Consider the following 25839-nt stretch of genomic DNA (forward strand, 5'->3'; position numbering starts at 1 on the left):
ACAAAATATCCCGTTTAAAACGGGAACGTTTTTTTCCAAGTGAAAATACTCCCCCTAGAGTCGCAAGAGAGGGTGTGCTTGGAAGGATGCACATAACTCAGCAATGTTGGGTTGTTTTGGAGAGTCTCAGTCTTAAATAATTTTCCACACAGTCTGTGTCTGTATTTAGTTTTCATCTTAGTTAGGGCCGAGAATCCACTCTCACATAGGTACGTGATTTGCCAAGGCAAGAAACTCTGAGCGCAAACCTATCCAGAAATCTGGCATTGGCTTATGATTAAATAAAACTTTCATAGACCTGCTTTTTGCAATTTTGATGAGGGTCTCTTGTTCAGATATAGGTGAGTGGACTGTAGGCAGGGCATGAAAGGGATAACAAATCCAGTTGTTTGTGTTGTCCATTTCGGGAAAGTACCTGCGTAATTGCACACCCAGCTCACTCAGGTGCTTCGTTATATCACATTTGACATAGTCCGTAAGCTTGAGTTAATTGCAAAAAAAAAAAATCATACAACGTTGAAAGACTTGTGTGTTGTCCTTGTTAATGCAGACAGAGAAGAGCTCCAACTTCTTAATCATAGCCTCAATTTTGTCCCGCATATTGAATATATTTGCGGAGTGTCCCTGTAATCCTAGATTCAGATCATTCAGGTGAGAAAAAACATCACCCAGATATGCCAGTCGTGTGAGAAACTCGTCATCATGCAAGTGGTCAGACAAGTGAAAATTATGGTTAGTAAAGAAAACTTAGTAAAGCTCATCTCTCAATTTAAAAAAACGTGTCAATACTTTGCTCCTTGATAACCAGCGCACTTCTGTATGTTGTAAAAGTGTTACATGGTCGCAGCCCATATCATTGAATAGTGCAGAAAATACACGGGAGTCCATGGGCCTTGCTTTAACAAAGTGTTCACTGCAGTGTCCAAAACGTCTTTCAAGCTGTCAGACATTCCCTTGGCAGCAAGAGCCTCTCGGTGGATGTTGCATTGTACCCAAGTGGCATTGGGAGCAACTGCTTGCATGCCCGTTACCACTCCACTATGTCTCCCTGTCATGGCTTTTCCACCATCAGTACCGACACATCTTGACCACCAAAGTCCATTTGATATCACAAAGCTGTCCAATACTTAAAAAATATCCTCTCATGTCCTGGTTTCCAGTGGTTTACAGAAGAGGATGTCTTCCTTAATTGATCCCCCATAAACGTAACGGACATACACCAGGAGCTGTGCCAGACTCGCCACATCTACAGCTGTAACGCATGGAATTCACTAGCTTGTATGCAAAGCAGTAATTGTTTCAAAACATCTTCTTCCTTGTCACTGATGCGTCGTGAAACAGTTGTTTAATTGTATTTAATTGTATGTATAGTTTTTGGCCATTTTCACCCAGCATTGTCCTAGCCATATCTGCGGCAGCAGGAAGAATGAAGTCCTCCACAATAGTATGGAGCTTGCCTGTCCTAGCCACTCGGTAACTCATCATATAAGACGCTTCTAGCCCCTTCTTAATAATGGTATCTGTTGCTTTTATTCATGTCTTACTACTCGAAAGTCATCTTTATTCTCGCTCAAAAAACTTATGTGGGTTATTTTTCAAATTGTCATGTTTCGTTTCTAAATGTCTGCGCAGGAGTGAAGGTTTCCCGCGAGAGAGTAACGGTTAATGTGATTGGATGTTAATTATTTGACTAGGCACCTGTATTTGACATTGTGTTGTTATTTTGCTGAGCACTAGATAGTTGAATTGTATTTTTGGAAGTGAAACGAGGCTACTCAGGCAAGAAAAAAAACTCACACAAATGTATAGCCCCGCGTTCCCAAGTTTGGGAATAGCTGACCTTGAGGATTTAGGGAGAAGGTGAGAGTGATGAAGTGTTATTTTCTCAATAATATAGTTAAAGCAAGTGTTCAACAAAAATCTGTGTGTGTGACCTCACCTCGTGTCCACACTGTTGCTGCAGAGTACTTTATGCATGAACCAACACACGAGGACCAACTATATGGCGTAGTTATAGAAATAATGAAGTGTCTTACTATTCTCCATGGTTGGCCCTCTTGCCTATTCTTTGAAGGTGGAAGGAGCCACAGTAATACACCTGAGCCTGCATAACAGCACAGCACAATCCATCAATCAGATTGATACATGAGTGTGTAGGTGTGGGTTATAGGGTGTCTAATTGTTCTACATTTGTTTCAATATGGGTGTAACGTACTGGGTGTCGTGAGTATGAAGTCAGGAGCAGGGAAAACAGAGAGTACAATATAGTGCTCCTTTAATGCACACACGGTGAACACGGCCACCCCACTAAACACTGGGTGCTCATAACCAAAATGCCCCAGACACGGGGAACGAAAACAGTCCAGCACTATATACGAACATACACCAACACGTTCATCTGTAACAAACACCAGGGTTACAATAATCAATCCCGCACAAAGAAACGGACTGACTAATAAAGTCCAACAAATTACAACCAAATCAAAACAGGTGTAATCAATAAACACATAAGGAGGGGCAGAAAAGAATCAGTGGCAGCTAGTAGGCCCGGCGACGACGACCGCCGACCGAACGGGAAGGGGAGCCACCTTCGGATGGAGTCGTGACAGTACCTCCCCCCGACGCGCGGCTCCCACAGTGCGCCGACACCGGCCTCGAGGTCGACCCGGAGGACGAGGCGCAGGGCGATCCGGATGGAGGTGATGGAAATCCCTCAACATTGACGGATCCAAAATGTCCCCCACCGGTACCCAGCACCTCCGGACCGTACCCCTCCCAGTCCACGAGGTACTGCAGGCCCCTCACCCGTCTCGAGTCCGGAATGACCTGTATCGTGTACGCCGGGGACCCCTTGATGTTCAGAAGGGGAGGAGGGACCTCCGGCACCTCACCGTCCTGCAGGGGACAAGCTACCACCGGCCTGAGGAGAGACACATGAAACGAGGGGTTAATACGATAATAGGAAGGGACTTGTAATCGATAACACACCTCATTTATTCTCCTCAGGACTTTGAAGGGCCCTACACACTGCGGCCCCAGCTTCCGGCAGGGCAAGCGGAGGGGCAGGTTTCGGGTCGAGAGCCAGACCCTGTCCCCCCTGTCCTCCTTCGCTGAGTCTGGGCCATTCCAGACTGCGTTCGCCCACTCCAGAGCACGACCCGTGAGGCAGGAGACGAGGACACTGACCCTCTCCGCTCCCGAGGGGGTGGGTCTTACGGTGGCCAGGTACAGTTCCAGTTGGAGTAAGAACCCCTGGCACCCCGCCGCCGCTCCATCATAATCCCTCGGGAGCGTAAGACGGAGGTTGCTGGACCCGGGGGATGGGGAGTCCTGGTCAGGGGGAGCCGAAAATGGAGACCACTCCTCTCCCATCGGTCCATTCTCTCCATCACTTGATCCATAGCTGATCCTATCCGATGGAGAACGGTGGTATGGTGGGGAAGCTGTTCCTCCATCGATGGGAGAGGGTTGGCCGCTGATCCTGCTGACTCCATTTAACCGGGTGCGGGATTCTGTAACGTACTGTGTGTTGTGAGTATGAAGTCAGGCGCAGGGAAAACAGAGAGTTCAATATAGTGCTCCTTTAATGCACACACGGTGAACCACGGCCACCCCACTAAACACTGGGTGCTCAAAACCAAAATGCCCCAGACACGGGGAACGAAAACAGTCCAGCACTATAATACGAACATACACCAACATGTTCGTCTGTAACAAATACCAGAGTTACATTAATCAATCCCGCACAAAGAAACTGGCGGGCCGGCTGACTAATAAAGCCCAACTAATTACAACCAACTCAAAACAGGTGTAATCAATAAACACATAAGGAGGGGGAGAAAAGAATCAGTGGAATTTAGTAGGCCGGATGAAGACGACCCTCCGAGCGCCACCCGAACGGGAAGGGGGAGCCACCTCCGGTCGGAGTCGTGACAATGTGTGACTTAAAATATTTGATTTGATTTATTTCACCTTTAATTAACCAGGTAGGCCAATTGAGAACAAGTTCTCATTTACAACTATGACCTGGCAAAGATTTAGCAAAGCAGTGTGACAAAAACAACAGAGTTACACATGGGATAGACAAATGTACAGTCAATAACACAATAGAAAAATATATATACAGTGTGTGCAAATGTAGTAAGATTAGGGAGGTAATGCAATAAATAGGCCAGCGTGGTGGAATAATTACAATTTAGCATTAACACTGGATAGGTAGATGTGCAGATGATGATGTGCAAGTAGAGATACCAGGGTGCAAAAGAGCAACAAAACAAAAACAACAATATGGGGATGAGGTAGTTATTTACAGATGGGCTGTGTACAGGTGCAGTGATCGGTAAGGTGCTCTGACAGCTGATGCTTATAGTTTGTGAGGGACATATGTCTCCAGCTTCAGTGACTTTTGCAGTTCGTTCCAATCAATGGCAGCAGAGAACTGGAAGGAAAGGCGGCCAAAGTAGGTGTTGGCCTTGGGGATGACCACTGAAATATACCTGCTGGAGCACGTGCTACGGGTGGGTGTTGCTATGGTGACCAGTGAGCTGAGATCAGGCGGGGCTTTACCTAGCAAAGACTTATCGATGGCCTAGGGTTTAGTGGGTTTAGCGACGGTTATGTAGCGAGGGCCAGTCAACGAGAGTATACAGGTCACAGTGTTGGGTAGCATATGGAGCTTTAGTGACAAGACGGATGGCACTGTGATAGACTACATCCAATTTGCTGAGTAGAGTGTTTGAGGCTATTTTGTAAATGATATCGCCGAAGTCAAGGATCGGTAGGATAGTCAGCTTTACGAGGGTATGTTTGGCAGCATGAGTGAAGGAGACTTTGTTGCAAAATAGGAAGCCAATTGAAAACTTAGTTTTGGATTGGAGATGCTTAATGTGAGTCTGGAAGGAGAGTTTACAGTCTAACCAGACACATAGGTATTTGTAGTTGTCCACATATTCTAAGTCAGAACCGTCCAGAGTAGTGATGCTAGTCGGGCGGGCACTTGTGGGTAACGATCGGTTGAAGAGCATGCCTTTAGTTTTACTAGCATTTAAGAGCAGTTGGAGGCCACAGAGGGAGTGTTGTATGGCATTGAAGTTTGTCTAGAGATTTGTTAACACAGTGTCAAAAGAAAGGCCAGAAGTATACAGAATGGCGTTGTTTGTGTAGATGTGGATCAGAGAATCACCAGCAGTAAGAGCGACATCATTGATATATACAGAGAAAAGAGTCGGCCCGAGAATTGAACCCTGTGGCACCCCCATAGTGACTGCCAGAGGTCCGGACAACAGGCCCTCCGATTTGACACACTGAACTCTATCTGACACGGAACCCAATTGCGTGCGCCATTGTGCATACAGTTATTTTGTCTCCATACACCAAACGTGATCACGACACACAGGTTAAAATATCAAAACAATTACATTAATTTGGGAACAGGTCGAAAAGCATTACACATTTATGGCAATTTAGCTAGTTAGCTTGCACTTGCTAGCTAATTTGTCCTATTTAGCTAGCTTGCTGTTGTTAGCTAATTTGTCCTGGGATATAAACATTGAGTTGTTAATTTACCTGAAATGCACAAGATCCTCTACTTCGACAACTAATCCGCACATAAAACGGTCAATCAAATCGTTTCTAGTCATCTCTCCTTATTCCAGGCTTTTTCATCTTTGAACTTATATGGTGATTGGCATCTAAACTTTCATGGTATTACTACACCGACCAGCAACACAGTTCGTCTTTCAATCACCCTCGTGGGTATAACCAATGAGGAGATGGGAGAGGCAGGATTTGCAGCTCAATCTGCGTCATAAATAGAAAGGACTTCTATTTTCGCCCATGGCAACGCAGACGCTCATTGACGCGCACGAGCAGTGTGGGAGCAATAATTGAATAACATAGATTTCTAAATTTATTTTGCAACGCTCGCATCGAGGTCAGCATGAGAAGTAGTTGGTGAACCAGGCGAGGCAGTAATTTGGGAAACCAAGGCTATTGAGTCTGCCGATAAGAATGCAGATATTGACAGAGTCGAAAGCCTTGGCCAGGTCGATGAAGACGGCTGCACAGTACTGTCTTTTATCGATGGCGTTTGTTGCACCCATGACTAGCTCGGGAACCAGATTGCATAGCGGAGAAGGTACGGTGGGATTCGAAATGGTCGGTGATCTGTTTTTTAACAGGATGGGTATAGGTCTGTAACAGTTTGGGTCTAGAGTTTCTCCCCGTTTGTAGAGGGGGATGACCGCAGCAGCTTTCCAATCTTTAGGGATCTCAGACAATACGAAAGAGAGGTTGAACAGGTTGCAACAATTACAGTGGATAATTTTAGAAAGAGAGGGTCCAGTTTGTCTAGCCCAGTTGATTTGTAGGGGTGCAGATTTTGTAGCTCTTTCAGAACATCAGCTATCTGGATTTGGGTGAAGGAGAAGCAGGGGGGCTTGGGCAGGTTGCTGCGAGGGGCGCAGAGCTGTTGTCCGAGGCCGGGGTAGCCAAGTGGAAAGCATGGCCGTGCTTATTGAAATTCTCGATTATCGTAGATTTATCGGTGGTGACAGTGTTTCCTAGCCTCAGTGCAGTGGGCAGCTGGGAGGAGGTGCTCTTATTCTCCATGGACTTTTTGGAATTAGTGCTACAGGATGCAAATTTCTGTTTGAAAGAGCTAGCCTTTGCTTTTCTAACTGACTGTATACTGTATGTTGGTTCCTGATTTCTCTGAAAAGTTGCATATCGCGGGGGCTATTCGATGTTATTGCAATACGCCACAGGATGTTTTTGTGCTCAAGGGCAGGAGTGAACCAGGGGCTATATCTGTTTTTAGATCTACATAATTTTTAGTTCTACATTATTACATTATTTGGGGCGCGCTTACTTAAGATGGTGAGGAAAGCAACTTTAACCTCTTGAATCTCCCCATCCCGGATCCGGGATCGTGACTAAAGCCTCAGGCTCATTAGCATAACGCAACGTTAACGATTTCTGAAAATCGCAAATAAAATGAAAATAATGCGCCTGCTCTCAAGCTTAGCCTTTTCTTAACAACACTGTCATCTCAAATTTTCAAAATATGCTTTTGAACCATAGCAATTGACTAATTTGTGTAAGAGTATGCTAAGCTAGCATTTGAGTAGCATTTAGCACGCAACATTTTCACAAAAACCAGATAACCAAATAAATAAAATAATTTACCTTTGAAGAGCTTCGGATGTTTTCAATGAGGAGACTCTCAGTTACATACCAAATGCGCAGTTTTTCCTGAAAGCGTCTGTGTGTAGGAGAAATCGCTCCGTTTTGTACATCACATTTGGCTACCGAAACGAACCGAAAATTCAGTCACCTACAACGTCAAACTTTTTCCGAATTAACTCCATAATATCGACCGAAACATGGCAAACGTTGTTTGGAATCAATCCTCAAGGTGTTTTTTCACATATCTCTTCATTGATATATCGTTCGTGGAAGCCTGTATTCTTCTCTAAATTCCATGGAAAAATACTTGCAGCTGACTTTTGCGCACCAATTTCGGCGCAGGACACCGGGCGGACACCTGGTAAATGTGGTCTCTTACGGTCAATCTTCCAATGATATGCCTACAAATACGTCACAATGCTGCAGACACCTTGGGGAAACGACAGAAAGGGCAGACTTACTCCTCTCGCATTCACAGCCATATAAGGAGACAATGGAAAACAGAGCCTCAAAAATCCTGCTCATTTCCTGGATGCCGTCTCATCTTGGTTTTGCCTGAAGCTCACGTTCTAGGGCACGCACAGAAAATATCTTTGCAGTTCTGGACACGTCAGAGTGTTTTCTTTCGAAAGCTATCAATTATATGCATAGTCGAGCATCTTTTTGTGACAAAATATCTTGTTTAAAACGGGAACGTTTTTCATCCAAAAATGAAATTGCGCCCCTAGAGTTTCAACAGGTTAAAGAACAACCAGGCATTCTCTACTGACAGGATGAGGTCAATATCCTTCCAGGATATCCGGGCCAGGTCGATTAGAAAGGCCTGCTCGCTGAAGTAGAGGTGTATTTGGAGGGCAAGTTGGTCAGGATGATATCTATGAGGGTGCCCGTGTTTACAGATTTAGGGTTGTACCTGGTAGGTTCCTTGATAATTTGTTGGAGATTGAGGGCATCTAGGACGGCCGGGGTGTTAAGCATATCCCAGTTTTAGGTCACCTAACAGTACGAACTCTGAAGATAGATGGGGGGCAATCAATTCACATATGGTGTCCAGAGCACAGCTGGCGGCTGAGGCGGGTCTATAACATGCGGCAACAGTGAGAGACCTATTTCTGTAAAGGTGTATTTTTAAAAGTAGAAGCTCAAACTGTTTGGGCACAGACCTGGATAGTAAGACAAAGCTCTGCAGGCTATCTATGCAGTAGATTGCAACTCTGCCCCCTTTGGCAGTTTTATATTGACGTAAATGTTGTAGTCGGGCATGGAGATTCAGAATTTTTGGTGCCCTTCCTTAGCCAGGATTCAGACAAGGCTAGGACATTAGGGTTGGCGGAGTGTGCTATAAAGCAGTGAATATAACAAACTTAGGGAGGCTTCTGATGTTAACATGCAGGAAACCAAGCCTTTTACGCATACCGGAGTCAACATATGAGAGCACCTGGGGGATAGGTGTAGAACTGGGGGCTACAGAGCCTGGGTTAACCTCTACATTACCAGAGGAGCGTAGGAGGAGGAGGATAAGGGTACGGCTAAAGGCTGTAAGAACTGGTCATCTTGTGCGTTGGGAACAGAGAACAAAAGGGGCAGATTTCTGGGCATGGTAGAATAGATTCAGGGCATAATGTACAGAAAAGGGTATGGTAGGATGTAAGTACAGTGGAGGTAAACCTAGGCATTGAGTGACAATGAGAGAGGTTGCGTCTCTGGGGGCTTCTAAGGCATGTTGAGCAGGACTGGGGGCTCTACAGTGAAATAAAACAATAATAACTGACTAAAACAGCAGTTGACATTAGAGACTGACATTAAAGCAATCATGGGTGTTGGTCGGGAGAGCTAAGACAACAACGGGTAAATGGCGATGAATGGGCTGAGAGGGTCAGTTAGGTACACGCAGGACCTGAGTTTGAGGCTCGGTCCAACAGATAAACAAAATGAGATACAGTGTTAATGAACAGACCAGCAGGCTTCAGCTGTGTAGCCGAGGGATCATAGGGTCCAATAGGTGAGTCAGGGAGACATTCGGTGGTCTCGCTACTATGCTAGGTGAGCGGGAGACACGGCTTTCAGAAAGCTAGCGGGCCAGGGCTGGCAGATGGGTCTTCAGCGACATTGCAACGGAAAAGCCTGTTGAAATCACATCGGACGATGTAGCCTGTTTTGTTTTTGTACAGATATCACACCCTTACCTAAACAGCACCCTCACCTGAGAAGTAAAAATCAAAGGGAGAGAATCTGGGAATTGAATAACTGCAGTTGACATAGCTAAGTAAATGGAAGTATACTCTTATTGCAATGTGGATGGCTCTTAATAGAGCATTTGGTTGTGCATAGTGTAGTCTATGGTGTTGCCAGGGAACAGCACCCTCTTCGAAGAAGTAGGAGGTGAAATGTTTTACATTTTTTATTTAGCCAGGTAGGCCAGTTGAGAACAAGTTCTCATTTACAACTGCGACCTGGCCAAGATAAAGCAAAACAGTATGACACAAACAACAACACAGTTACACATGGAATGAACAAACTTACCCTCAATAACACAATAGGAAAAGTCTATATACGGTGTGTGCAAACGGCGTAAGGAGGTAAGGAGCGAAGTAATTACAATTTTGCAAATTAACACTAGAGTGATAGATGTGCAGATGATGATGTGCAAGTAGAAATACTGGAAATACTAGTGTGCAAAAGAGCAAAAAAGTAAATAAAACAATATGGGGATGAGAGGGTTGGATGGGCTATTTACAGATGGGCTGTGTGCAGCTGCAGCGATCGGTAAGCTGCACAGATTGCTGATGCTTAAAGTTAATGAGGGAGATATGATTCTCCAACTTCAGTGATTTTTGCAATTCGTTCCAGTCATTGGCAGGAGAGAACTGGAAGGAAAGGGGGCCAAAGGAGGTGTTGGCTTTGGGGATGACCAGTGAGATATACCTGCTGGAGCGCGTGCTACAGGTGGGTGTTGTTATGGTGACGTAAAAGATCTCCCGCAGATGGATTGCCTCTCTTGCTGCGTTGTTGGACCCCATCCTTGAAACATCCTGCAGAGTAGCATACAGCGGCAAGCTACATATCCCCTCCTGGTCCTCATGTCAATCCTCATGAAGTTATGCAGGACATAGGTAGCCTTCACACATCTGAATTCCTCCAGGAGGCAGACCCAGATGGCCCATGTTACCCAACCTTGCAGTGCCCTACACAGTAACTGTAGGCAATCGTTTTTGAAAGAATCTCCAGTTACAAGGTATCTGTAGGAATATGGAAGATAATGTCATTGTACTTTTACATCACCAGGTAATTGTGGATTACTAAAGTATAATATCCCTTATAACAAATCATGATAACATTGGATTGATAGATGCATGTGCACACACACATGTGCAGCATGTGACAATAACAGGATCATATCAAGGAGGGGTCCAACAAGGCCATGCTTTTCTAGTTAAATGGATTTATTAGACTGGCGCCTGTTGGTACTCCTCAAGGCCAGGCTATTCTACTGTTAAATATACATACGATCATTTGGACCATCATTGTGCTTTGTGGATGAAATGCACATATTTAGGAAAGTCAGGGACTGATGGGTTAAAGGTTTTTATTGAAGTTAGGTTATTGAAAATGAAAACTGTCAGATTGACCATCTTGGCGGTTCTAGTGTTTAGTAAGCACAACATGGTGCATTGGCCAATTCATTGGAAACTTCATCTTTGTCTTGCTTATAGAGTCGGTACTACCTGTTTGCTGAAATGGGTGCAAGAGGGAATTTTGTAACGTGTCTCGAGCACTTTCACAAGGTGCTGAAACCCCCTATTCTCAACCAACGAGAATGGGTGCATATCCGCAGCTTTAAACCAAAAGACTGTAAAAATAAACACAGCCTACCTATCGCTCTTGTGATTTCTTTGGCCAGGTCAGAATCAGCTGCCAAGGGCTGCTTATAAATGCAGAAGGAAGAAGCTGTTGTGTTGTTGTTTCTTCGCATTTGTATCTTGCTCTGGTATACTGGAGTGATGTTGTTGTGTCAACATATTTGAGGTGTTGGCAGCTGCATAGGCTACTCTCGTTGAGTGTTGTGACATACTGTTAATATTTCATCCTCAACTCTCCATCGCCGTTGTAATCTACTGGGAAGCCAAAATGTTCCCAAACTGGAGATAAACGATGACGCATGGAGGATCCTCTAATTCTTGTTTATCGACGCCACCACTCGCCATCATACAGAACTAGTTCTCGGCTGCGCCTCGCAAAAGGACAGTTTGAAATGTGAATTTTGATTACAACGTACTCAGTTGTTTTAACTGTATAACCTGAAATGTTCGTTTTTTTCAGCTCAGAATTACTCTAGAGGCATAGGCATAGCCTAGTGTTGTTTTTTTTGTATTAATTCGGGATCACAGTGCGGACGAACAGAGGTCCTTGTACCGAACGGATCAGTATGAATATGTGTACCATTACGCCTCTAGATAAGCACTTTACCAACCTGCATGGCAAAGGAACATTTTAGAACACAAAGACTTCACGACTGGGTCGCGCCTCTGGCAACCTAACCGATAGAATGAAAGACTAGCCGGTGGATATGCTAGCATGCTGTAAAAACTGTTGGAGACGGACAGAAGGGTATGTTCATAACAATTCAACTGTTCTACCTTGTTAGCTACAGCAGCAAATAGATCCAAGTTGGCTGGACTCATCAAACATATGGAATTGTTTTATGATGGCCATACCAAGGATCATTTAGCTATTTGATTTAGAATTTTAGTACCCCTTTAGGTATCAGAAATACATGTACGTACATATTTTGATGAAACATTTAATTTTGCCATACTGCCATAAGCCCAAAGAAACACACTGAATAACTGGTTCATACATGGAAAAAGAATCAATATCCGTCCAATATATATATCCGAGAGATATAAGATCAGGATTTTTAACAAATATTTAACCCTTTTTTTTAGGCACTTAACTACTTCTGTATGTACATACTTCCATGGGTGTCCTAGAGCAAAACCGAGAACAGTGTGTAGACCAAACGGGTCGGACGCTACAGACAGAAATGGTCAGATCAGCTTTACCGACTTCAGACAAGTCCCCTGACACTTTTAGGGTTGTAGAGCAAAATGGATATAATAGTTTGTAGACGCTACAGACAAAAATTGTGTTTTGTGTGGCTGGCAGGTAGCCTAGCGGTCAGAGCACTGGGCCAGTAACCGAAAGGTCACGGGTTTGAATAACCGAGTCGACAAGCTGAAACATCTGTTGATGTGCCCTTGAGCAAGACACTTATCCCTAATTTGCTCCGGTGGCAGAGTACTACTATGGCTCTCCCTGTAAAACACATTTCACTGCACCTACCTGGTGTATATGACAGTAAAAAAAGTATTTATTTTTTATTGTGAAAGGCTTATATTTAGCCAAGGTATAATTTCACAAGCCCGGAATTCATTAGATTACTGCTGACTGTTTGAAATGCAGTGTATTTTACCTTTTATTGTACAACAAAGCTTATTTAGCGGTAATTAATATGAATCGCCCATTCACATGGGCCCAATTGTTTTTTTAATATGATTTACAGGTCGCCCAGCCCTAGTTAAGATAACATTACCACCAGCTTATCCAAAGACATGGTCCTCTTTTCCAAATGATTTAGCGTGGGTCCGTCAACACGGCAGTTAGGCTATACATGAAATACAACACAGAGGGTATGACCGACTGTTCCATCAATTTGAGTTCTATTATGGTAATAACGCTAATTTGAAGGTATGACCGACTGTTCCATCCATTTGAGTTCTATTATGGTAATAACGCTAATTTCTGTACTGTAGGCCAAGCTAAGACCCATTGTCGCATAGTCTATTGTGTTAGTTGGTCACTCTCGACTTGGTCTATTGGGCAGATAGGTGCTCGTTTAGCCAGGTCTGACAGTAGCAGGGTAGAGTCATGATACACTGACTGCATGGTAGAAGCAATCGGTGGAGCCGGTGGCGTTGGTTGCCCCAGGCGACAGCAGCGAAGCCAGCCCTGATGAGAGGAGTATGAGGGATAATCCCAGAGGGCCTTGAGGCAATCCTTTTGCAGCAACGAAGAGCACTGCGATTTACACCCGGGTAAGAGCCCCTGACATCCGCTTTTGCCCGCTGCCCTTAATCCTCTTATGCACACATGGAGGGTAACACCCACAGTGTCAGGGACGAGTGTGAAAATACATTAGTTAAGGCCTGAGCCATGGAGCTCATCAGCTGCTCTTGTTGCCTTGTAAATGCCATCGTTATTCTATTACAGTGACACAGACAATAGGTTGAGTAGTGCACCATAATCTAATCTGGAATCTTTCCCAACATTTTTTTTAATTTAAAGCAGGGTGGAATTGTGAGGAATTGTATAATGGTCATATATTAATCAAATCTGACTGGATTTTCATGAGGAAGTCCAGAACAACTAATACAGTAAAAATATGAAACTAAACTATGTGACAATGCAGGACAACGAGAGCTATTTTCGCTAAATGCCCGTAGGTTGAACATAAAAGGACATCCTCTCTCATCCTGTAGATTTAGGCTACTCCAACAAACATCTTAGGCTAGTTGCACATTCCCTCTCGACATGCTACAAAAGCTAGGGCTAAGAGAAATACCTGGGCTCCTGACCAATGACCTATCAGACTATCATTCCTTGCACTAAGGCACCAAGCCGCACCATTGTAGGCACCACAATCTCTGCAACCATTATAAAACAGGTGCATCTCCACGTGGTCTGTCAGAACAAGTCATAGAAATAACCCAGTTAAAGGAAAGGAACATGAACAAATGCACCAAAAACACCCAAATACTTTTTTTTTAGAAACGGAAACACTCTCAGTATAGTGATGCAGGCATTTAGATGTTGTACATATGAAATTGTGTCATTCTGAACTTTATCCACGATATCCATTTTGTGCGACTCGAGCTGTTTCCCCTATCCAGATGTTCCATTCTCTGAGTAGCATGATGCTAGAATGAACAGAAGGGTATCACTCGAGTCGCAACTAAATTAAATATAACGTTGCAGATAAAGTTTGTAATGACACCATTTCATTTGTACAACATCTAAAACAGCAATTTTCAACTGGCAGGTCGAGACCCAAGTGTGGGTCCCGGAAGGTTTTGAGTGGGTCATAGGTGTCTGAGTAAAAATATATATATATATTATATTTATGAAAAAAGAATACTCCGGTCTGAACTTTAATGGCATAAACCAGGTAGAAAGTGTATAGAAATTATTACAAAATTAAAATTGTCAAATAATTTACCCCCCCCCCCCAAACAAAAACATTATTCAATCACATTTTCAATGAAGAGCTAATTACCCAGCTAGCACTGTGGATCTGAGCCGATTCCAGCTGTGTTTTGTGGAACTCGGCTGAGAGTCAGACTCAGCCGACGTCATGTGGCCCGAGTCTGGGCCACCTTAGGCAGTATTACTTATGGCTCGGATGCGGAGATTGAGCTCGGGCCGATTCCAGTGTGAGTTATCTGGCCCAAATGTATTACTTGGGTCTCAGGACGATTGGGGCTACTCTCTGGCAGATGATTACATTGGCTGCTTTATATAATTAATGTTTCATTATTTATACATTTTTCCATATTTTCTCATTGTTTCTGTGATCAAAAAATACAACTACCATTTAAATTGAAATCTTTAAGAGTCCTGTTTAAGTTGTATTTTAGAATTTTGATACTTTGTGCAAGACAATAAGCATTAAAAACTTTGTGGGTGGAGCTTCCAGAGTGACACAGTGCTCTAAGACACTGCATCGCAGTGCAAACTGCGTTGCTACAGATGCTAGTTCGATACTATTGCCGGCTGCGACTGGGAGACCCAGGAGGCGACATCCAAGTTAGGGGAGGGTTTGGCCGGCCGGGATGTCCTTGTCTGATCGCGCTGTGGCGGGCCAGGTGCATGCATGCTGACACTGTCACCAGGTGTATGATGTTTCCTCCAACATACTTTTTTTTGGGGGGGTGGATGAGTATAATTTGTATGCATAAAATGTAAAATAGTAATATTTAAAATGAATAAAACTGATAATTTTGTATACATTTATTTAAATTTGCATCGAGCAGGATCTGGGGGAATTCTGGTAAGATGCCGGCAAATTCAGCTGAATTCCGGTAGACGGAAACAGCCCAGTGTACATGGGCCAATTCTGGGCAGTCATTCATTTTGATTCCGGGCCAAGTCCGACACCTGATTCCTGGCCAATTCAATCAGTTCCGGCCTCTCGGAAGAGGGCCGCTTCTGGGTCGATTCCTCATGGCTAGCTGGGTAGCAGCACTATTTTGGTTGATTTTTGTGGTCTCAAACCAGTGAGTTTAACATTCTTCATCAAGAATATGGGTAACATTTAATTATTGACAATGAAAAAGGTGGGAATGTTGTTCCCTTGTCATATAATTGCCACATTTACCATCAATATAGCATCAAAATTGTTTTCCTGATTGTATTTTGGCTATTATTTTTTTCGCGATGTGAGTTTTGGGTCGCAACTGAGACAACCCGGTTGGTTCCCGAGGCAAAACCAGTTGACAACCACTGATCTAAAAGACATGCATCACCTGTACTGGGAGCTTTTCCCTTTCTTAAAGGACGTATTTGGGTATTTTTGAGCATTTCATGTTTTTTTTAGCGCCCCTGTACTGCACAATGAGGAAGTGAGTCGCTGGTTGGGGTACGTTTCTCCAAGACAAGTGAAATAACAACAACAAAATACAAAAAAAGTGTTTGGACCATTCTATAACATGCCATTTAAAAAAATTAAAAAGCAAAATTCTCCTTTATAGCCTAATTACTGGCAGCCTAATTAGATTAATAATTGAGATGATTCAAGTATCAAGAGGTCAAGTGTCATGAGAAGATACTATATTGACCTGCTTGAGGACAAAACTAGGCCTCCCAGTTAAAAATCATTTTCCTAGCCATTACAACCTATGAAACTAGTAGTACTAAGCCTACTTCCACCATGGCTAAGACAAGCTAACTGAGCTAGCAGTACTCACCCAGTCTAAGTATTTTCCTGTGGTAACAAGCCTAGTTAGCATGCTAAGCTAGTAATACTTACCCAGTCGAAGTCTTCTCCTGTTGTATACAAGCCTATTTAGTTAACATGCTCAAACATCCTTCAGTTCGGGGCTTGTACAATGGAAAAATAATTGAGGTTCCTGACGACAGACATTTTAATAAATGATCAATGCAAATATATGACCAAAGGTTTCAGTCCGTAAAAAAGCATATCATTAAAAACTACAACCCAAACACTATATGCTTGGTGGTTTTTGAGTGAGTGTTTGTGTGCCCCTGGTGATGTGACCCTTTAGTAGCTGTGTCTTCTGCAAAAGCTACTGGGGATCTACATGAACAAATGCCAATTATATTGTGCATGTCCTTTAGAATCAGCACAGTATGTGCCAGTGCTATATTTCAGTTTTTTTTTACTGAAATAATTTTTCATATCACATTGTGTATTTTATGTGTACTGGATTGACCAAAAACTGTATATTTCAATTGTGCATCTGCGTGTGTGTGCATGTGGCACTAGGCGAGCGGGAGCACTCCTGGCCAGGTCTGTCTGTACAGACATCGGATGTGGTGGTGGTTGCCTGGGGGTGGGGGGTATGGGCCAGCCCTGATACACAGAGGGGGCCACTGTTGCAGGAAGCTCCAAATCATATACCCCCCAACACACACACACGCACACACACACACACACGCACGCACGCACACACACACACACACACACACACACACACATATACACACACACATATACACACACAAAGTATGTATGATGGTGTGGTTTGTTATTGTATATGGAGTGTGTCTTAGTGTTTGTTGGCGACCTGTGGTAGGCTAGCACGAGAAAGGCAGTATGGGAGGTGACCGCTTGTTCCCGTGTGCATGTGCACAGTTTGTCCAGAGTGATAAAGACCAGGCTGTGGTTTACGCTCTGCTCCTAACTCAGACATACCAAACTTGACACATTTTTATGATCCCACAGTGCACGCATTTGCCTAGGCCCTTTTTTTAGTCTAATAATGTTGGCAGAAGACTGCCTCAGTATGAACGGTAGTCTATAGACTGTTATGGGTACTTGGTAATTGGCTTCTCTTCATCTAGCTATCTAAAAATATACTTAAAATGTACAATCAGAGCACTCCCTAGGATTTTCTGACAAGATGGTGCTGATGTACAGTCGTGGCCAAAAGTTTTGAGAATGACACAAATATGAATTTTCAGTCTGCTGTCTCAGTTTGTATGATGGCAATTTCCATATACTCCAGGATGTTATGAAGAGTGATCAGATGAATTGGAATTAATTGCAAAGTCCCTATTTGCTATGCAAATGAACTGAATCCCCCCAAAAACATTTCCACTGCATTTCAGCCCTGCCACAAAAGGACCAGCTGACATCATGTCAGTGATTCTATCGTTAACACAGGTGTGAGTGTTGACGAGGACCAGGCTGGAAATCACTGTCATGCTGATTGAGTTTGAATAACAGACTGGAAGCTTCAAAAGGAGGGTGGTGCTTGGAATCATTGTTCTTCCCCTGTCACCCATGGTTACCTGCAAGGAAACATGTGCCGTCATCATTGCCAGTAAGTTTGCACCTAAATCAACCATTCATTGGATCATCAAGAACTTCAAGGAGAGCGGTTCAATTGTTGTGAAGAAGGCTTCAGGGCGCCCAAGAAAGTCCAGCAAGCGCCAGGACCGTCTCCTAAAGTTGATTCAGCTGCGGGATCAGGCCACCACTAGTACAGAGCTTGCTCAGGAATGGCAGCAGGCATGAGTGCATCTGCACGCACAGTGAGGGGAAGACTTTTGGAGGATGGCCTGGTGTCAAGAAGGGCAACAGAGAAGACACTTCTCTCCAGGAAACAGACTGGGACAGACTGATATTCTGCAAAAGGTACAGGGATTGGACTGCTGAGGACTGGGGTAAAGTCATTTTCTCTGATCCCTTTCCGATTGTTTGGGGCATCCGGAAAAAAGCTTGTCCGGAGAAGACAAGGTGAGCGCTACCATCAGTCCTGTGTCATGCCAACAGTAAAGCATCCTGAGACCATTCATGTGTGGGGTTGCTTCTCAGCCAAGGCAGTGGGCTCACTCACAATTTTGCCTAAGAACACAGCCATGAATAAAGAATGGTACCAACACATCCTCCGAGAGCAACTTCTCCTAACCATCCGGGAACAGTTTGGTGATGAACAATGCCCTTTCCAGCATGATGGAGCACCTTGCCATAAGGAAAAAGTGATAACTAAGTGGCTCGGGGAACAAAACATCGATATTTTGGGTCCGTGGCCAGGAAACTCCCCAGACCTTTATCCCATTGAGAACTTGTGGTCAATCCTCAAGAGGCGGGTGGTCAAACAAAACCCCACAAATTCTGACAAACTCCAAGCATTTATTATGCAAGAATGGCTGCCATCTGTCAGGATGTGGCCCAGAAGTTATTTGACAGCATGCCAGGACGGAATGCCGAGGTCTTGAAAAAGAAGGGTCAACACTGCAAATATTGACTCTTTGCATCAACTTCATGTAATTGTCGATAAAGGACTTTGACACTTATGAAATGCTTGTAATTATACTTCAGTATTCCATAGTAACATCTGACAAAAATATCTAAAGACACTGAAGCAGCAAACTTTGTGAAAATGAATATTTGTGTCATTCTCAAAACTTTTGGCCACAACTGTAGGCCTAAGGTTTGCCCGGGGCGGAGGTCCGTCAAGTTGTAGCATTTAGCATTTTTGAAAAACCTGTAACCGACATTCGATAAAACCTAGCGTCTTAAAATATATCAAACATTGTAACCAAGACAGAAGTCTTTTTTGATCCTAAATTAAATTGAAGTGTCTCAATGACGCTTTCAAATTTTTGTAGGTTACATTTTGGGGTAATGAAAATGAAAATGTCAACTGGCTTAATTGTTTTTGGGGAGAAAATTCAGAATATTTTAATTACTGGATACAATTAAGCCAGTTTCCTGTAGACTTTTTGTAATATGAAACAACTGAACTCGGCTATAGGAGCTTGTTTCAGTTCTCCATCCCTGACCTAATCCATCACATTAGGTCTGACTACTAGACTACCATTCATTCAACATGCCTTGTCGTAATTGGCGAACTATTATCACACCATTAGCAGCCTACTGTTGACATATAGCTAGCTACAGTAAATGAAGAGGACAGATGCACTGATTAATTAACGTAGGCCTGCTAGTCTTTAACAGCCTATATTACATTTTTGTGAAGGATGATATTAGCGGAACAACTCTCTGCTACTGTATGTCTGCTTCCATCTACACAGCGATGCGTACTGAACTAGCACAGCACTGCACATTTCCTTGCTTGTCTATGCGCTTGCACCTACTACAGCCATCAAAGCATATGAAATGTGCTATTTTACAGGGTCAGTTACAGTAGTACAGAGCCACTGTAGAAAATTAGGATTAAGTGCCTTGCTTAACGGGACAGCGACAGTTGTTACCTAGTCGGTTTGGGGATTCAAACCAGCAACTCTTTTGGTTACTGGCTCAACGCTCTTAACTGCTAGGCTACCTGTCAGGGTTAGCCTTAGCTAAGGCACTAACTACAAAATAATAGTGGTTATGTGCTTGACTAACACATATACATTTGGAAAATGTATTTGGAAACCAGTTTCTTCTCCATTTGACATACCCTGTGGTATCAACGAATGAAGTGGAGAGCTGCCATCCAGGTAGAGGGAGGAAAAGCAATAATAGTACTATGACTACAGGAGTGAGCCTGAGCAGAGAACTAGAGATGTTTTTCTCCTTATCCGAGTCCTCTGAATGGCTCAGCTCCAACTTCAGACAGTTACAGTTACCACAATGTGCCAACTAGAAGCCTATTTTTGGGTAGTTTTTCATACCAGCGTACTTTGACCTGAAATTGTGTGCATGGTATGCAAAATGCGTGCAGGTTGACAGGTTTACTAATGCATTCTGCAGACCACATCCTCTCTGCCTATGTCGCAGCCGGCCACCCCCCCCCCCCACCCACCCACACACACACCCACACACACAAACGGGGGAGGACGAGGGGGGTGCTTTTCTGCTGCTCTAATTAAAACAGTAGCAGTGCGCACCTCAGCCTCTTTTCTCTTTAACGAGGGGAACAGTTAAAAAAATGAATAAACAGGCAGTGGGGTGCATCATGAATAAACACTGTGCGCTGTGAGGGGTTCTTGGAGTGTGTGTGCTGGAGGGTGGACGGCTGTGCCGTAGGCAGAGAGGATGTGGTCTGCAGAGCACGTTAGGAGTAGAGTAAACCACAGCCTGGTCTTTATCACTTTGGTCAGACCATCAACACACACTCACACACACACACACACACACACACACACACACACACACACACACACACACACACACACACACACACACACACACACACACACACACACACACACACACACACACACACACACACACACACACACCCCAGACCATCACGGTGACCACTCCCACAAAACCAAGCTGTCGCCTCCATACTACCGTTCTCCTGTTAGCTTACCACAGGAGGCTAGCACTCACTAAGACATATATGGGTATCCACACCACATATACTCAAAGCCAAACCCACACGCACACAGTCAAACATGTTGACAGTTTGCAACCTTACCCTGATAACAAAGGTGTGTAACGCGCACACACAACCCTCAGATGTACTTCCTCCCCCTCATCGTTCCAAGCCTATGCAGTTGTTAGCCGTTGAGACCTCACTAACTGCCTTGATACACTGGACTGTGTTTTCCACTGATACCTGAGAAAATGTTGCATAACTCCCACCCAAGTTGTTTGTTTCCATTGGGTTTGTTGCCAAATGTTGTCCTCTTGTTGTGTTTCTCACATCTAATCAACCCCTTCAGATCAAGGCTACACAAGTGCTAAGGACAGGGGTGGCCAACCCTCCTCATAGTGAGCTACTGGTTATGCAAGGTTTGATCCGACCCTGTTGTAAAGCTTATTACCAGTTCATTTATGTGCGATACCTAGATTAGGGTTGGAGCGAAATCCTTCAGGGCTCGTATTCACAAAGTATCTAAGAGTAGGAGTGCTGATCTAGGATCAGGTCCCTCCTGTCCATGTAATCGTATTCATTATTAAGTAAAGAAGGCAAAACTGGTTCTAGATCAGCACCTCTACAGGGAGACACTTTGTGAATAAAGGCCTAGGAGAGCAGTGCTGTTGGGGGAAGGTGGGGCACCCTTAGTATAGAGCAGTGGTTCATTGTACACCTGCCAGACACACACACACACTATATGATACATTTATTAAACATAAGAATGAGTGTGAGTTTGTCACTTCCCACAAGCCAGGTTGTGACAAAGAGCTCTTATAGGACCAGGGCACAAATAATAATAATCAATAATTTTGCTCTTTATTTAACCATCTTACATATAAAACCTTATTTGTTCATCGGAAATTGTGGATAACCCACTACAGGTTAATGAGAAGGGTGTGCTTGAAAGGATGCACATAACTCTGCAATGTTGGGTTGTATTGGAGAGAGTCTCAGTCTTAAATAATTTTACACACACAGTCTATGCCTGTATTTTGTTTTTATGTTAGTGAGGGCCAAAAATCCACTCTCACATAGGTTTTTTATTTTAATTTAACTGGGCAAGTCAGTTAAGAACAAATTCTTATTTACAATGACAGCCTATGGGGGAACAGTGGGTTAACTGCCTTGTTCAGGGGCAGAACAACAGATTTTTACTTTATCAGCTCTGGGATTCGATCTAACAATCTTTCAGGTTACTGGCCCAACACCCTAACCACTGGGCTACATGCCTCCAAGGTACATGGTTGCAAAGAGCATCAGTGTCTTAACAGCACGATTTGCCAAGACAGGATACTCTGAGCACAGCCCAATCCAGAATCTGGCAGTGGCTTCTGATTCAATTAAATTTTCACAGAACCTCTTGTTGCAATTTCGATGAGACTTTCTTGTTTCTTGTTTTTTCTTGCCTCAATTTTGTCCAGCGCATTGAATGTAGTTGCAGAGTGTCCCTGTAATCCTAGATTCAGATCATTCAGGCGAGAAAAAACATCACCCAGATAGGCCAGTCGTGTGAGAAACATGCAAGTGGTCAGACAAGTGAAAATTATGGTCAGTAAAGAAAACTTTAAGCTTGTCTCTGAATTCAAAAATTGTGTCAATACTTTGCCCCTTGATAACCAGCACACTTCTGTATGTTATATAAAAGCATTACATGGTCGCTGCCCATATCATTGCATAGCGCAGAAAATACACAAGAGTTCAGGGGCCTTGCTTTAACAAAGTTAACCATTTTCACTGTAATATCCAAAACGTCTTTCAAGCTGTCAGGCATTCCTTTGGCATCAAGAGCCTCTTGGTGGATGCTGCAGTGTACCCAAGTGGCATCGGGAGCAACTGCTTGCACGAATGTTACCATACCACTCTGTCTCCCTGTCATGGCTTTTGCGCCATCAATACAGTGCTCAAACAGGACGGTTTTATCGCAATCTCTTCATTTGAAGACTCAATCATGGACATTCTTACTGACAGTTGTGGCTGCTTTGCCTTGATGTATTGTCGTCTCTACCTTCTTTCCCTTTGTGCTGTTGTTTGTGCCCAATAATGTTTGTACCATGTTTTGTGCTGCCACCATGTTGTGTTGCTACCATGTTGTTGTCATGTTGTGTTGCTACCATGCTGTGTTGTCATGTGTTGCTGCCTTGCTATGTTGTAGTCTTAGGTCTCACTTTATGTAGTGTTGTGTTGTCTCTCTTGTCGTGATGTGTGTTGTGTCCTACATTTATATTGTATTTATTTTTATCCCAGCAGGAAGCCTTTTGGTAGGCCGTCATTGTAAATAATAATTTGTTCTTGACTGACTTGCCTAGTTAAATAAAGGTTTAAAAAAATAAGAAAAAAAACACTAGATGGTTTAATTTTATTTTGGAAGTGAAACAAAGCTACTCAGGCGAGAAAAAATAACTTACCCAAATGTATAGTCTGTTGGAAAATATAAATGGACTGTTTGAAAATGTGAAAAAATTATGTTCTTTTTTTAAAAAGTTAAATATGAATCACATTTTTATTTGGCTTACCCCAGACGGCATTGTGTACGACAGTTTGGGAATAGGGAAAGGTAGGTTCAAGATGGTGATGGGTGGATTTGGCTCGTACCTCCAGTAGGAAGGGCAGAACAGGCACAAAGGTGTGTGTGCTGCCAGAGAGGAGGGTGAGGCCACGCACACAGTGGATCTTCTGAGGGTAGTAGCATGATGTGGGCACCAGCCTGCACAGCAAGACAGACACAGATTCAGTGGTTAACACTACCACCTGCTGGTGGAAGTGTGAAGTACAACCTGCTTTTAGGGCAGGGGTGGGCAATACATTTTGGCTCGAGAGCCACATAGAGATTAAGAAATACTATAGCAGGCCAAACATAATTTATGTGTGCGTGTGTGTGTGTGTGTGCGTGTGTGTGTGTGTGTGTGTGTGTGTGTGTGTGTGTGTGTGTGTGTGTGTGTGTGTGTGTGTGTGTGTGCGTATCCACTTGATGGTGCCCACTATGACCTGGCACAGTGGGTAGATGAGGGGCTGCAGGACGTTGCTGGGGTGCAGCATCCTGAGAAAACGACGCCACAGGTATTTGTATTTATTATGGATCCCCCATTAGCTGCTGCCAAGGCAGAAGCTACTCTTCCTGGGGTCCAGCAAAAAAAATATAAAAATGTTCAGAACATTACAACACACTGTGTGCCCTCAGGCCCCTACTCCACCACACATCTACAGTTCTAAATCCATGTGTAGATGTGTGCATAGTGCGCATGTTATGGTGTGTGTGTGTATACATGTGTCTGTGCCTATGTTTGTGCTTCTTCACAGTCCCCACTGTTCCATAAGGTGTTTCTTAATCTGTTTTTTTTATCCAATTTTACGGCTTGCATCAGTAACTTGATGTGGAGTAGAGATCCATGTTGTCATGGCTCTATGTAGTACTGTGCACTTCTCATAGTCTGTTCTGGACTTGGGGACTGTGAAGGGACCTCTTGTGGCTTGTCTGGTACAGGCAGTGGACAAACTGCCAGTTATACACCGACTGGTATGTCTCCTGTAGCGATCACACACAGAGACACACAAGGACACAGACACCTTAAATTAACATCAGCACCGATCTACATTCCATTCGTAGTTTGTAATGGAAATATTGTAACAAGCTTTTTGAAATCACTGCTTTTCTAACGATTTGTCCCAATAGTCTGAAATAAAAGTGGAACCCATGGCTCCTATGTTAAAATATCACTTTGACCACGCAATAAAATATTTATAAATAACATTATTCCTTAATATCACTATCTGTACTTCCTAGTGTCCGATATCATACCTCATAATCATGAACCTGTTTACGTTTACGTCACACATAGTCCTTGACTATGTTCTCCAAATGTTGCTATTTTATTAGGATCCCCATTAGCAGATATGCTTCTTAGGGTCCACACAAAACATTGCATAATACAGAATATTAATAAGAAAAGAAAAGCTCAAGGACATAACTACATACATTTAAAATGTCACCGCCTACAAATCAATACATACACACAATATATCTAGGTCAAACAGGGGAGGTATTGCTTTCAGTTTTTTGAAACCAGGTTTGCTGTTCACTGCTTTGCTCAGGGGCAGGATGACAGGTGCTAACCTTGTCGGCTCTGGGATTTGATCCAACAACCTTTCAGTTATTGGCCCAGTGTTCTAACCACTAGGCTACCTTCAAATGAATAGGAGCTCCATGCAATCATGGCTCTAGAAAATACTGTAGAGTTTTTTGAATTTGTTGTGGATTTGGGGGACTGTGAAAATCTGGTGCCATGTCTGGTGGGGTAGGTGCGTGTCAGAGCTGTGTGTAAATTGCCTATGAAAACAATTCTGAATTTAAGACATCGTTACTTATATAAATAAGAAGTGATGGAGTCAATCTCTCCGATACTTTTTCCGATACCTTCCGGTTACTAGTCCAACACTCTAACCACTACCCTGCTGCTCTGGGGTAGCATCGTTTTTCTTTATGTACTTCTTTGCAGCACCTGACCATATGACTAGGCAGTAATGAAGATACACTATATATGCATAAAAGTATATTGACACCCCTTCAAATTAGTGGATTCGGCTATTTCAGCCACACCCGTTGCTGACAGGTGTATAAAATCGAGCACACCTCCATGCAATTTCCATAAACAAACATTGGCAGTAGAATGGCCTTACTGAAGAGCTCAGCGACTTTCAACATGGCACCGTCATAGGATGCAACCTTTCCAAAGGTTGTCAAATTTCTGCCCTGCTAGAGCTGCCCCGGTCAGCTGTAAATGCTGTGAGGTGGAAACATCTAAGAGCAGCAACAGCACAGCCGCAAAGTGGTAGGCCACACAAGCTCACAGAACTGGATGGCTGAGTGCTGAAACGCCTAACGTGTAAAAATCGTCTGTCCTTGGTTGCAACACTCACTACTGGAAGCAATGTCAGCACAAGAACAGCCTCACGCACACAAGCCTAAGATCACTATGCGCAATGCCAAGTGTCAGCTGGAGTGATATACAGCTCACCGCTATTGGACTCTGGAGCAGTG

The sequence above is a fragment of the Oncorhynchus masou genome, chromosome 33 (assembly GCF_036934945.1).
Source record: "Oncorhynchus masou masou isolate Uvic2021 chromosome 33, UVic_Omas_1.1, whole genome shotgun sequence".
Lineage (NCBI taxonomy): Eukaryota > Metazoa > Chordata > Actinopteri > Salmoniformes > Salmonidae > Oncorhynchus > Oncorhynchus masou.